The sequence below is a fragment of the Mobula hypostoma genome, chromosome 9 (assembly GCF_963921235.1).
Source record: "Mobula hypostoma chromosome 9, sMobHyp1.1, whole genome shotgun sequence".
Lineage (NCBI taxonomy): Eukaryota > Metazoa > Chordata > Chondrichthyes > Myliobatiformes > Myliobatidae > Mobula > Mobula hypostoma.
Genome location: NC_086105.1, coordinates 69,170,559 through 69,185,838, shown reverse-complemented (window position 1 = coordinate 69,185,838; position 15,280 = coordinate 69,170,559). Strand labels below are relative to the sequence as shown.

General features: G+C 43.4%; 1 protein-coding gene across 4 annotated transcripts in view; it reads left to right on the top strand.

Annotated features, from left to right (window-relative positions):
• mon2 (MON2 homolog, regulator of endosome-to-Golgi trafficking) overlaps positions 1-15,280 on the top strand; it is a 169,299-nt gene that overhangs the window by 10,248 nt on the left and 143,771 nt on the right. For 2 of the 4 annotated variants that reach the window (XM_063058483.1, XM_063058484.1), the window contains exon 2: positions 14,258-14,336. The exons of the other annotated variants lie outside the window; for them this stretch is intronic. The gene's annotated coding sequence lies outside the window, so the exon portion shown is untranslated. The remainder of the gene's footprint in view (positions 1-14,257; positions 14,337-15,280) is intronic. 4 annotated transcript variants of the gene reach the window in all.

Sequence of the window (15,280 nt, the reverse complement as noted above, 5' to 3'; positions counted from 1 at the left end):
ACTTCTCACCCACTCGTGAGAAGCGCACCGCTTCCAGGGTCTCGTTACCTCGGGTGGCGTGTGTGTCTGTCTTAGCGAACCTGTCCCCTCCTATCCCCCCGCTGGGGTATCGCCCGTCCACCACCTCAAACAGTTCAGGGCCCAAAGGGGGGAGCCGCTCCAGACAGCTCTCTCTCCCACATCCCTTCATTACACATCTCCAGACGCTGCTCCATTGTTCCTTATCTCTCCTTCCCCTGAGGGCAGGTGGCAGACCAACTGCTGATGCCACTGATGCTAGCCCAGGCCAGCAAACATCTTAATTTTATGTGTATTCTCGTAACAAGGGTAATCACTGTTCCTGAACCTGCTGCTGTGTGTCCTGAGGCTCATATACCATCCTCCTGATGACAACAGCAAGAAATTGGTTTTGGTTGGTGGGGGGGTCCTTGGTGAAAATGTAGCCAGTGAAATATTTTTATAGTGCACTCACAGGGAAGGTAGGAACGTTGACTTTCAATTCATGCTCTCCAGCTTCTATAGACAACAATGCAATAATGATCAGATAATGAAGTTTCAGCAATGCTGATTGCAAGATGAACATCAGTTAGGAACACTGAAGCTAGCTTATTTGAAATTATGCCATGGGGCCATTCTCCACAAAATGAAATTGTTATCCAGGAATCAATCTGATGTACCTTCGCTGCAGTCTTCCCACCACAAGTTGTTTTTACTGGCACCCAGATGTCATCTCGTCCGGGTCCTATGATTCTAATAATCAAATCCTTTCACAATGAAAACCAACATACTATTACCTTCCCATTTTTTTTTCTAATTGCACGTTTATTTTCAGTGATCGATGTTGAAGATCTCTTTGCACTCTGACACCTTTCAATCTTTCGTCATTTTAAAAAAATACTCTGCCTTTTTTTATTTTACCAAAATAATTTACCTCACTTTTTCCCCACGTTATTTTCTATCTGGCATGTCCGTACCTATTCACTTAACTGGTCTGTATCCCTGATATGCCTCCACATCCTTTTCATATGCCATACTGCTGTCTCACTTTATCTCATCAGCAAATTTAGATTATTCTACATCCCTTCATCCAACCCCACCCCACCTCCTCTCTTATAGAAGTATGCTCACAAATGGGTGTGTGTCTCGGCTCCACGTCCTAGGTGCTCTGATTTCCTTCTGCACCCCAAAGACTAAGTTAAATGGCTTTTGTAAATTTTGGAAAATGGTAACTAAAGCATCAGTCTCCGCATAGCTGCCATGGTTGTATAGTGGGTGGGACAGTAGTGTGATAGTCAGAATAACACTTTACAGCGTCAGCGATTGGAAGATCAAGATTCATTTGCCGCCACTGCCTGTAAGGAGTTTGTACGTTCTCCCTGTGACTGCATGGGTTCGCACATTCCAAGGATGTACAGGTTAAGATTAGCAAGTTGTGGGCCTGCTTTGTTGGCACTGGAAGCATGGTGGTACTTGGGGTTTTTGATGCAAATGACACATTTCATTGTTTACTGTTCAATTGTTTTGGAGAAAATGTTTATTTTTAATGATAGATATCATTAGGATATTTTTTATTTAGTCAGTGTAATGCTTAGTATTTTGATGATGATGGATGAACGATTACTGGTGCAAGCACTAATTGGACATTTCCTTTACTGCTGAGTAGAAAAGCCCACAGGTGTTACTGTAGAACTATTTCTGCACAATTGGCTTTTTGACTAAAATGCAATTAGACTAATTGTGCTAAGCATTATCCTTTATTCAGTAAGTATACTGATATGAAGATAGGTAGAAATGCGGGTAATTTTGAGAAAATAGGCTATAGAAGAAGTGTCAGGAAGTGTGTGGTCATGCACTTTTGTAGAAGAAATAAAGGGTAGACTATTTTCTAAATTGGGAAAAAATCCTAAAAACTGAGGTACAGAAGGACTTGGGAGTCATTATGCAGGATTCCCTAAAGGTGAATTTGCAGGTTGAGGCTGTGGTGAGGAAGGCAATTACAATGTTAGAATTCATTTCAAAAAGACTAGAAGATAAAAGTAAAGATGCAATATTGAGACTTTATAATGCACTCAGTTGGAGTATTGTGAGCAGTTTTGGGCCCCTTATTTTAGAAAGTGTAGTCTGAAACTGGACAGCATTCAAAGGAGGTTGGTGAAGATTATTCTGGGATTGAACAGCTTGTCATATGAAGAGCTCTAGGCCTGTACTCACTAGAATTCAGAAGAATGAGGGGAGTCCTCATTGAATGGTGAAAGGCTTTGATAGAGTGACTGTCGAGAGGATGTTACCTATGGTGGGAGAGTCTAAGACCAGAGGGCACAGCCTCAGAATAGAGATGCATCCTTTTAGGACAGAGTCGAGGAGGAATTTCTTCAGCCAGGGGGTGGTGAATCTGTGGAATTCATTGCCACAAGCAGCAGTGGAGGCCAGGTCTCTATGTATATTTAAGGCAGAGGTTGATTAATTTTTGATTGGTCAGGGTATGGAGTGATACGGGGGGAAGGCAGGCTGAGAGGAAAAATGGATAAGCCATGGTGAAATGGTGGGGCAGACTCGATGGGCCACATGGTCTAATTCTGCTCCTATGTCTTGTGATCTTATACTGATTCTCACAAACCAGAATACGAACAGTTGAACCGAGAGTGCAGTTGATGTAATAAATTTACACACAAGAGCAAAGTTAAAAGTGAATAGAATAGAACAGAACTTTATTGTCATTGCTCAGGACAAAAAGATTGCAGTTCTACTCCAGTCCGTACAAAGCAGATATTTACAATGCATGCAGTATGGCTTAATAAAAATAAGAAAAAAATTCCCATGTTTACATACAAAAAGTGACTTTGATAGTCCGTAACACTCAAAGGCCATTGACAAGCCGGGGTGTAGCATTATCCAGCTGCACAACAAGCCCTCGGGAAGAAGCTGTTTTTCAGTCTCACTGTCTTGGCTAAACTTTTCTTATCTCCTACCAGATGGCCAGAGATTGAACAGATAGTTCCTGGAATGGCATTGGTCTCTAATGATCTTACAAGCACACCAAGCGAGTTGTAAGTTGTCTTCAGGTCCCAGTGATATGCTGAGCAATCTAATCACCCATTGGAGTTCTTTGTGATCTGTCTTGTTGCAGCTAGAGTAGCACAGTGTCAATCTGTATGTGAGTATGCTCTGTATTGCACAGTGATAAAAGTTGGCCAGCAATTTTTGGGGCAGATTAGCTCTCAGGTAATATACATAGAACATAGAAGAGTACAGTACAGGAACAGGCCATTTGGCCCAAAATGTTGCGCTAAACCAGCTAAAAAGCAAATCAAAAACACCTAAACACTAATCCCTCCTACCTTCACCATGTCCATATCCTGACATCTTTCTTACATCCATGTGCCTATCCAAACATTTCTTAAAAGCTTCTCATGTATTTGCCTCTACCACCATACCAGGCAATGCATTCTAGGCATCTATGACCCTCAGAATAAAAACAACTTGCCCCTCGAATCCCTCTTGAACATACCCCTTCTCACCTTCAATACATGCCCTCTGTAGATAGTAGTAGAGCTACTAGGGCTTGATGTTTCAATCCCTATGGTAAGTTGGCACTCTCGATGTTGGCAGTGTGCTTGGAGTGGTGACAAGGAGGGAGGGTAGGTACGTCATCGGGGTCATCAGGTGGGCACCCTCCTTCTTTGATGTTTCGTTGATAAGCCCACAACGTCTCCAGAGGGCTCAACGGTGCTACCTGGCATCCCAGATACACCCCCCTCAGTTCCATACCCTTCTGTCTTCATCTTGCAGCCCAGTTGTTGTCTTTCCTTTTAATCCAAATCCAATTGCTGCTTTCTTCTGCTGTGTTTGACAAGGACTTGATTGCTTGTTGGAGGAAGTGACCCTTCACCCCCATCTTCTTCAATAGACTGGTCGTAGATGTAGCAACGAATCCCCTACATCCCACTTCGACAGGGAAAATCTTGGTCTTCCAGCCATTCTGGGCAGCTTCAGTTGCCAGCTCAGATTACCTGGTCTTTTTCCTCTCATAAGCTTCTTCAACACCATCTTCCCATGGTACTGTCAGTTCCACAACATATGCCAGCTTGGCTGTTGTGGGCCACAGGACCATGTCTGGCCCAAGTGTTGTAGCCGCAATGTCTGGGGGAAACACAAGCTTTTTTTTCCCAAGTCCACGTCCATTTTCCAATCCCGAGCAACCTGCAGAATGCTTGCGTCTTTTGATCTTTTGGTATTAAGACGTTTCAACTCTGGGAAATATATACTCTGTCCACTCTATCTACGAGGGGTGATTGATAAGTTCATGGCCTAAGGTAGAAGGAGTCAATTTTAGAAAACCTAGCACGTTTATTTTTCAACATAGTCCCCTCCTACATTTACACACTTAGTCCAGTGGTTGTGGAGCATATGGATCCCTTCTTTGTAGAAGTCGGTGTCTTGGACCTCCAGAAAGTGGTCCACAGCAGGGGTGATTGATAAGTTTGTGGCTCAAGGTAGAAGGGATGAGTTATACAGCTCTTGTTACATGCACGTGCAGTTCAACTCTGAGTGATTATGCACAGAGTTTGAAGTTAATAGCTCATCTCCTTCTACCTTAGTATTGAGGATAGCAAATCAGAAACAGGATTCTTCAAATATTGCAGACACAAGTTTTGTTAGCTCAGATGGAAATAGATATTTTCCTGCAACTGACAGGACCCATTTGTTGCAATTTACATTAGTTTGTATCCTGGAGCAAGCAGCAAGTCTGCATTTTCTGTTTTCACAATGCATGCACTTGTACTCAAATCTGCATGTCCTCCTCTGGATCAGCAGAATTCAGTTGATGTGTGGCACAATCTGTGGAAGCGACATACTTAATCAGACCTGTTGAGGGAACCAAGTTGGTGTTCTGTAAAGCTCACTTTAAGCTTCAAGTTTAATTAACATTCAACCATACACGAATATAGCCAAATGAAACAACTTTCCTCAGTGTTCAAACATAAAAACTGGCCACACGTGATGTTTCAACCTGCTCCGAGGATCCGGGGTGCTCTTTAATGAACTTCTTGAAACAGCCTGTGGACTGAAAAAATTCTGCAAAGGGTTGAAGAATAGCTGCCTTGGCTTCACCAAGCCAGAATTAATTCCCAAACTGTCTTCAGATAAATGAGGCCCATTCAACAGCCCTTCTAAACAGTGGTTAACCCAAAATGTGCCATCAAAAATCTCTGCATATTAAATTGTGAAATATCAGATAGAATGACTTCTCCAGGCTGATTCTCCAAGTACACCAATTTGTGGACTTCCAATAAAGGAAATGTAGATAGTGGAATTAAACGTAGGGTGAGGAAGTAGCAAAACCTCTTGTGTGCAGGAAAGCATGCAATATTTTGTGAGGCTCAACTTGATAGAACATCAGTGATCTAATGAAATTGAACTAAAACTAACGTAAGATTGCAAACACAAGAAATTCTGCTGATGCTGGAGGAACTCAGCAGGTCAGGCAGCATCTATGGAAATGAATAAACAGTCACTGAAAGGGAAAGGAATTTGCAGGGGAGAGTGGACCATGGGAGAAAGGAAAGAAGGGGCATCAGGTGAGGTGATTGGCAGCTGAGAAGAGATAATGGGCCAGAGTGGGGAACAGAAGAAGAGGGAAGGGGGAGGGAAAAATGGTGAAGAGGGAAAGGAGGTAAAAGTGACACACAGGCTTGTAACAGAGTGCAAGTGTACTCAGGAATCTTGAGAAGTGAGACTTGAAGACTTTGGCTCAGTGTCACGGAGTTTGGGTAGTGGGATTAAGCTCATAATTTAGAGTGAAATCACTTCTGTGGCTGTAATAAATTATTGTAATCTCTCAACTCGAGTAAGGTGAATCATCACAGAATAAGAAATTCTGGTTTATTACTACCTGTCAAATGAAACTGGTGTATGATTGAGCTTTGCCCTTTGTAAGACAGGCTTCATGGAAGCTCTTTTCCAACACACAATCTCTTGAAGGATTTCCATTATGTTCTGCAATATCCAATATCTAGGATCTCTTAACTTTTATTTCATCAGCTTTTATAATTAAATATGATTACACCATTCTATCTTATTATCCTGTTACTGAAAGAACTTGCTGAATAATGCATGAATTTATTTCTCATTTGCTAGTACTTGCAATATATTGTGAGTTGCTGCGATCGAGGTGCAATAAACACAGCAGCCGTTCACTGCCAGCAAAGACTGCCAAATAATCATGAAATGGTTGAGCAACCAGGGTCACCATAAAATTGAGAAAAAACATCGTCCTGTTCATATGGTGCCATGGGATCTTAAATTACTTGCACTTGGGCAGTTTGGACTTCTGCTTAATTTTGTATAGCAGGGATGATATTGTGGATAATTACTATCTCTTCCCTGTGGATCTGGTTTTGGGCACCCACGCCTATTGCCTTCTGACCTAGAACCTGGTGTGCTATCAACAGATACAAGTTAACAAGAACAGAACAATACAGCACAGTACAGGCCTTTCCGCCCATGATGTTGTGCCAATCTTTTAACCTGCTCTGAGATCAATCTAGCTCTTCCCTTCTACATAGCCCTCAATTTTTCTTTCATCCATGTGCCTATCTAAGAGTCTCATAAATTTCCCTAATGTACTTGCCTCTACACCTGCCTTGACAGTGCATTGCACTAGAGTGCCTTATTTGCACTTGCATCAATAGGCCCAGGATAAATCCCCTGCATTGCTGACACCCAGGAACATAAAGCTGCTGACCCTTTCCACCACGAATCCCTCAACGAAGACTGATGTGTGTTCTTACAACTTCCCCTTCTTGAAGTCAATAATCAATTCCATGGTCTTGCTGACATTGAGAGCAGGGTTGTTGTTGCAACGCCCATCAATCAGCTGATCTCCCTCGCTCCTGTTTGCTGCCATCTGAGATTCTGCTGACAACAGTGATGTCAGTGGAGAAATCATAGATGGCGTTGGAGCTGTGCCTCGCCACACAGTCATGAGTGCAGAGAGAGTAGAACAGTGGGCTAAGCATACATCCTTGAGGTGTGTCTGTGTTGATCATCGCAAGGAGATGTTTATACTGATCCATACTGACTGCGGTCTCTTGATTGAGGAAGTAGAAGATTCAGTTGCAGAGGGAGGAACAGAGGCCAAGTTTTGAAGCTTGTTAATTAGTACTGAGGGGATGATGGTGTTAAGTGCTGAGCTGTAATTAATAAATAGTAGCCTGTTGTCCAGGTGCTGCAAAGCCAAGTGGAGAGCCAGTGAGATTGCATCCAGTAGTGGCAGTAGGCAAACTGCCGCAGGTCCAGGTCCTTGATGCTCTGATAATCTGCTTTAGAGGAATTGACAGAGGGAAGGGTATTGGCCAGGGCATAAAGGATGTTTCTGTTATTTAAGTAAAGCTAAAGCCCACTCCATTAAGATGGTGTTTTTCTTAACCATTTTCCTTTCCAGGTGAATCTGTATACTGCTCCTTATTCTGCCTCTTTTGTCCTGCTTTGGGACAATGATATCTACATCCGAACCCAAAACCTTTGGAACTATGAAGATGGTTCTGGTTCTATGGCTTTTGAAGTGATCTGTGAGGATCTCGACATTCTAGATCACAAACTTAATTGAAAGAAATAGACATTATTTGCAGTTCTGTTTGCCACACTGCTGGCATTGGAGAGTATGCATAAAGGATTCAGCAGGACATTGCCCAGATTGGAGGGTTTCATTTATGGGAAGTAATTGGATGGGCTGGGCTTGTGTTCCCTGGAGTGAAGGAGGCTTACGGATATCCCGATGGAGTACAGTTGCAAGTAAAAAGTTTGTGAATCCTTTACAATTACTTGGTTTTCTGCATTATATGTTCGTAAAATGTGGTCTGATCTTCATCTAAATCACAATAATAGACAAACACAATCTGCCTAAACTAATAGAAACATAGAAACATAGAAAATAGGTGCAGGAGTAGGCCATTTGGCCCTTCGAGCCTGCACCACCATTTATTATGATCATGGCTGATCATCCAACTCAGAACCCTGCACCAGCCTTCCCTCCATACCCCCTGATCCCCGTAGCCACAAGGGCCATATCTAACTCCCTCATAAATATAGCCAGTGAACTGGCCTCAACTGTTTCCTGTGGCAGAGAATTCCACAGATTCACCACGCTCTGTGTGAAGAAGTTTTCCCTAATCTCAGTCCTAAAAGGCTTCCCCCTTATCCTCAAACTGTGACCCCTCGTTCTGGACTTCCCCAACATTGGGAACAATCTTCCTGCATCTAGCCTGTCCAATTCCTGTAGGATTTTATACATTTCAATCAGATCCCTCCTCAATCTTCTAAATTCCAACGAGTACAAGCCTAGTTCATCTAGTCTTTCTTCATATGAAAGTCCTGCCATCCCAGGAATCAATCTGGTGAACCTTCTTTGTACTCCCTCTATGGCAAGGATGTCTTTCCTCAGATTAGGGGACCAAAACTGCACCCAATACTCTAGGTGTGGTCTCACCAAGGCCTTGTACAACTGCAGTAGTACCTCCCTGCTCCTGTACTCGAATCCTCTCGCTATAAATGCCAGCATACCATTCGCCTTTTTCACCGCCTGCTGTACCTGCATGCCCACTTTCAATGACTGGTGTATAATGACACCCAGGTCTCGTTGCACCTCCCTTTTTCCTAATCGGCCACCATTCAGATAATAATCTGTTTTCCTATTTTTGTCACCAAAGTGAATAACTTCACATTTATCCACATTAAATTGCATTTGTCATGAATTTGCCCACTCACCCAACCTATCCAAGTCACCCTGCATCGTCTTAGCATCCTCCTCACAGCTAACACTGCCGCCCAGCTTCGTGTCATCCGCAAACTTGGAGATGCTACATTTAATTCCCTTATCCAAGTCATTAATATATATTGTAAACAACTGGGGTCCCAGCACTGAGCCTTGCGGTACCCCACTAGTCACTGCCTGCCATTCTGAAAAGGTCCCGTTTATTCCCACTCTTTGCTTCCTGTCTGCTAACCAATTCTCTATCCACATCAATACCTTACCCCCAATACCATGTGCTTTAAGTTTGCACACTAATCTCCTGTGTGGGACCTTGTCAAAAGCCTTTTGAAAATCCAAATATACCACATCCACTGGTTCTCCCCTATCCACTCTACTAGTTACATCCTCAAAAAATTCTATGAGATTCGTCAGACATGATTTTCCTTTCACAAATCCATGCTGACTTTGTCCGATGATTTCACCACTTTCCAAATGTGCTGTTATCACATCTTTGATAACTGACTCCAGCAGTTTCCCCACCACCGACGTTAGGCAACCAGTCTATAATTCCCCGGTTTCTCTCTCCCTCCTTTTTTAAAAAGTGGGGTTACATTAGCCACCCTCCAATCCTCAGGAACTAGTCCAGAATCTAACAAGTTTTGAAAAATTATCACTAATGCATCCACTTTTTCTTGGGCTACTTCCTTAAGCACTCTGGGATGCGGACCATCTGGCCCTGGGGATTTATCTGCCTTTAATCCCTTCAATTTACCTAACACCACTTCCCTACTAACATGTATTTCGCTCAGTTCCTCCATCTCACTGGACCCTCTGTCCCCTACTATTTCTGGAAGATTATTTATGTCCTCCTTAGTGAAGACAGAACCAAAGTAATTATTCAATTGGTCTGCCATGTCCTTGCTCCCCATAATCAATTCACCTGTTTCTGTCTGTAGGGGACCTACATTTGTCTTTACCAGTCTTTTCCTTTTTACATATCTATAAAAGCTTTTAAGGTCAGTTTTTATATTCCCTGCCAGTTTTCTCTCATAATCTTTTTTCCCGTTCCTAATTAAGCCCTTTGTCCTCCTCTGCTGAACTCTGAATTTCTCCCAGTCCTCAGGTGAGCCACTTTCTCAGGCTAATTTGTATGCTTCTTCTTTGGAATTGATACTATCCCTAATTTCTCTTGTCAGCCACGGGTGCACTACCTTCCTTGATTCATTCTTTTGCCAAACTGGGATGAACAATTGTTGTAGTTCATCCATGCAATCTTTAAATGCTTGCCATTGCATATCCACCGTCAATCCCTTAAGTGTCATTTGCCAGTCTATCTTAGCTAATTCACGTCTCATACCTTCAAAGTTACCCCTCTTTAAGTTCAGAACCTTTGTTTCTGAATTAACTATGTCACTCTCCATCTTAATGAAGAATTCCACCATATTATGGTCACTCTCACCCAAGGGGCCTCTCACGACAAGATTGCTAATTAACCCTTCCTCATTGCTCAAAACCCAGTCTAGAATAGCCTGCTCTCTAGTTGGTTCCTCGACATGTTGGTTCAAAAAACCATCCCGCATACATCCCAAGAAATCCTCTTCCTCAGCACCTTTACCAATTTGGTCCACCCAATCTACATGTAGATTGAAGTCACCCATTATAACTGCTGTTCCTTTATTGCGCACATTTCTAATTTCCTGTTTAATACCATCTCCGACCTCACTACTACTGTTAGGTGGCCTGTACACAACTCCCACCAGCGTTTTCTGCCCCTTAGTGTTATGCAGCTCTACCCATATCGATTCCACATCTTCCTGGCTTATGTCCTTCCTTTCTATTGCGTTAATCTCATCTTTAACCAGCAACGCCACCCCACCTCCTTTTCTTTCATGTCTATCCCTCCTGAATATTGAATATCCCTGAACGTTGAGCTCCCATCCTTGGTCACCCTGGAGCCATGTCTCTGTGATCCCAACTATATCATAATCATTAATAACAATCTGCACTTTCAATTCATCCACCTTGTTACGAATGTTCCTTGCATTGACACACAAAGCCTTCAGGCGCTCTTTTACAACTCTCTTAGCCCTTATACAATTATGTTGAAAAGTGGCCCTTTTTGATGCTTGCCCTGGATTTGTCGGCCTGCCACTTTTACTTTTCACCTTACTACTTTTTGCTTCTACCCTCACTTTACACCCCTCTGTCTCTCTGCACTGGTTCCCATCCCCCTGTTGTGAACTAACCTCCTCTCGCCTAGCCTCTTTAATTTGATTCCCACCCCCCAACCATTCTAGTTTAAAGTCACCTCAGTAGCCCTCGCTAATCTCCCTGCCAGGATATTGGTCCCCCTTGGATTCAAGTGTAACCCGTCCGTTTTGTACAGGTCACGCCTGCGCCAAAAGAGGTTCCAATGATCCAAAAACTTGAATCCCTGCCTCCTGCTCCAATCCCTCAGCCACGCATTTATCCTCCACCTCATCGCATTCCTAATCTCACTGTCGCGTGGCACAGGCAGTAATCCTGAGATTACTACCTTTGCAGTCCTTTTTCTCAACTCTCTTCCTAGCTCCCTATATTCTCCTTTCAGGACCTCTTCCCTTTTCCTACCTATGTCATTGGTACCTATATGTACCATGACCTCTGGCTCCTCACCCTCCCACTTCAGGATATCTTGAACACGATCAGAAATATCCCGGACCCTGGCACCAGGGAGGCAAACTACCATCCGGGTCTCTGGACTGCGTCCACAGAATCGCCTATCTGACCCCCTTACTATCGAGTCCCCTATCACAACTGCCCTCCTCTTCCTTTCCCTACCCTTCTGAGCTACAGGGCCAGACTCTGTGCCGGAGGCACGGCCACTGTCGCTTCCCCCGGGTAAGCTGTCCCCCCCAACAGTACTCAAACAGGAGTACCTATTGTTAAGGGGCACAGCCACCGGGGTACTCTCTATTACCTGACTCTTCCCCTTCCCCCTCCTAACCATGACCCACTTGTCTGCCTCCCGTGGCCCCGATGTGACCACCTGCCTGTAACTCCTCTCTATCAACTCTTCACTCTCCCTGACCAGACGAAGGTCATCGAGCTACAGCTCCAGTTCCGTAACGCGGTCCCTTAGGAGCTGCATCTTGATGCACTTGGCGCAGATGTAGACGTCCGGGAGGCTTGGAGACTCCAGGGCCTCCCACATCCGACACCGAGAACAACAAACTGCCCTCACACTCATACTGCCCCTCTCCTCAAATAACAGCAGAAAATGGATACCAAACCTTCCTCGCCTCGCCCGTTTCCGCCTAAGCCCGTTGAGCCGAAGCCCTTAAATCTTCACTCTGTTCCCGGCTCACTCCGCCACCCGCAATCTCCACTGCCAGCTGTATGAGGCTCTGTTCCGTTTAAATCTGCCACGCTGCACTGCCCGACGTCACACGCCTGCGCAGTCCCGCCTCTCAGAACGCCGTTGGAGAAAAAAAACCGGAAAATTTCAAAAATGTCTTCCTCCGCACTCCCGCTCTGTCTCTCAGACTTCCTTCTTCGAATCCATAATAATAATAATAATAATAATAATCATGCTTTTCACATCTTTATTGAACACATTGTTTAATCATTCACAGTCCAGGCTGGAAAAAGTATGTGAGCCCTTGTGTTTAGTAACTGGTAGAATCTCCTTTAGCAGCAATAATCTCCATCAAACTTTTCCTGTAGCTGCTGATCAGACTCGTACAAAGGTACAAAGGTACAATTTAATGTCAGGGAAATGTATACAATATACATCCTGAAATGCTTTTTCTTTGCAACCATCCACGGAAACAGAGGAGTGCCCCAAGAATGAATGACAGTTAAATGTTAGAACCCCGAAGTCCCCTCCTCCAGCTCCCCTCCCTTCCTCACGTAAACGGCGGGAAGCAACAATCCCCCTCCCCCCACTGGTAAAAATAAAGTGCACCGGCTACCCGCACTCAAGCATGAGCAAAGCAATAGCAAAAACACAGACTTGCAGTTACCCCAAAGACTACATTGTTCACCCAATGACTCGACATGCTGCCGGCTCTCTCTCCCTCCTAATAAGGGAGAAAGAGGTGACTCCATTTTCCAATGAGTGGGGAGGCATAACAGTCAACTTACTGGCTTACGATGTTAAAAGTCCATTATGTCGCTTTTTTCGAGCTGTCTGTCTGAAGATCGTAAAGACCCTGGGTCCCCAGGCACACAGTAGATGTTCCAACTCCCCCAACGACACACGGGTCTCCCTTGACCACCCGTCTCCAGTTCCTCGAGATCCCAGGCTTCTGAATCCATGCTGAAATCTTAGGCCGAGACTTGGGCATGCCGAATAGTGGCCGATTGTGGAACCCGAAGAGCAGGTCCCATTCCCACAAAGAACTGTAGTCAACGTGTAACTCCAGGTCAGGGTCTTCAAAAGATTCCTGAAAGAGAAAACTAGAGATAATAAAGATGGAAATTGAACTTTTTTCGAAGATGCAAGCAAAGGCGTTGTCATTGGGTGCCATAACTACTGAGCTCAACTACTAATGGCGAGGGATTTTAGACCATTCCTCCATACAAAACTGTTTCAGTTCACCGATATTTCTGGGATACCTTGTTTGAACAGCCCTCTTCAGGTGCCACAGCATCTCAGTTGAGTTAAGGTCTGAACTCTGACTTGGCCATTCCAAGACATGAATTTTCTTCTTTTTCAACCTTTCTTTTGTTGATTTAGTGTTGTAATTCGGATCATTGTTTTATTGCATCATCCAACTTCTATTAAGTTTCTGGTGACAGATTGCGTCTAAAATGTCTTCATACAATTTTGAATTCCTCAACAATTGCAAGCTGTTCAGGCCCTGAAGCAGCAAAGCAGCTCCAAACCATGATGCTCCTTCTACCATGCTGCACAGTTGGGATGAGGTTTTAGTGTTGGTGTTCAGTGCCCCTTTTCCTCTAAACAGAGCAGTGTGCATTTCTGCCAAAAAGTTCAACTTCTGTCTCATCTGTCCACAGAACATTGTCCCAGAAGCATTGTGGCCAGATGTTCTTTTGAAAACTTGAGATCATCAGCAATGTTTTATTTTGAAGAGCAGTGGTTTCCTTCCATAGACATCATTCTTGTTCTGTGTTTTTCTTATAGTGGACATACGAACAGAAACTTTAGCAAGTTCTAGAGATTTCTGCAGGTCTTTATGCTATTACCCTTGGGTTCTTTTTCACCTCCTTCAGCATTGCACATTGGGCTCTTGGTCTGATCTTTGCAGGATGCCTATTCCTAGGGAGAGTAGCAACAGTACTGAGTTTCCTCCATTTGCAGACAATTTTCTCTTGCTGTTGGCTGATGAACGTTCAGGTCTTTAGAAATGCCTTTGTAGCATTTTCCAGCTGCATGCATCTTTACAATTCTTCTAAGGTCCTCTGAAAGTTGTTTTAATCGAGACATGGTGTACATAAACAGACCTTTCTTGAGAAGAGCAGGCTCTGTCAGTAACCTGATATTGTCTGTCTTTTTTATAGGGCAGAGCACCTCTACAACCCACACCTCCAATCGCATCTCATTGATCGGAACACTTGATTCCAAATAGCTTTTTAGAAGGTATTACCCCAGAGGTTCACATACTTTCTTTGAACCGAGACTGTAAATGTTTAAATGGTATACTCAATATTGATGAAAAGTACAATTGTTTATGTGTTACTAGTTTATGCAGATTGTGTTTGTCTATTTTTGTGACTCAGATGAAGATCAGCCCTCATTTTATGAGTAATTAATGCAGAAAGCCTGGTAATTGCAAAGGGTTCACAAACTTTTTCTTGCGACAGTACATAATGTATAGGGATATCAAAATCAAAAGTTTATACATTCAAATGAGAGGACAGAATGTAAAGTGGGATTTGAATGCAAGGAGATGTTTAACATGTTGATATCTGGAACTTACTGCAAGAGTAGGTAGTGGAATTAGATATGATTACTTTTAGAGAGATTTAGATGAGGAACTGAATAAGCAAGGCAGAGAAGGTGATTAGTGTCAATGGGCAAAAGCTTGGCATGGACCTGGTGGGCCAAAGGACCTTTGTGCTGTACAACTCTGACTCTTTGACATCTAATTTTTCTGAATGATTGGTTTAAGCAGATAGCATGGAGCATATCAGAATGGAGATTGGAGACTGAGCTCGGATACAAGGAATCCAAACATCCATGCACACACACATACAAGTATACACAATCTCATGTTCTCGGTACTTATTGCTTTTTTTTTCTTTGTATTTGCACAGTTTGTTGTCTATTGCACATTGGTTGTTTATTTTTGTCCTATTGGGTGCTGTTTTTTATTGATTCTATTATGGTGCATGGATTTATTGACTTCCAGAGTTCTGAAAGAGGTGGATGAAGAGTTCGTGGAGGCATTAGTAATGATCTTTCAAGAATCACTGGATTCTCGAATGGTTCCAGAAGTTTGAAAATATAAATGTCACTCCACTCTTTAGGAAGGGTGAGAGGAAGAAGAAAGGAAATTATTGGCCTGTTAGTCTGACCTCAGT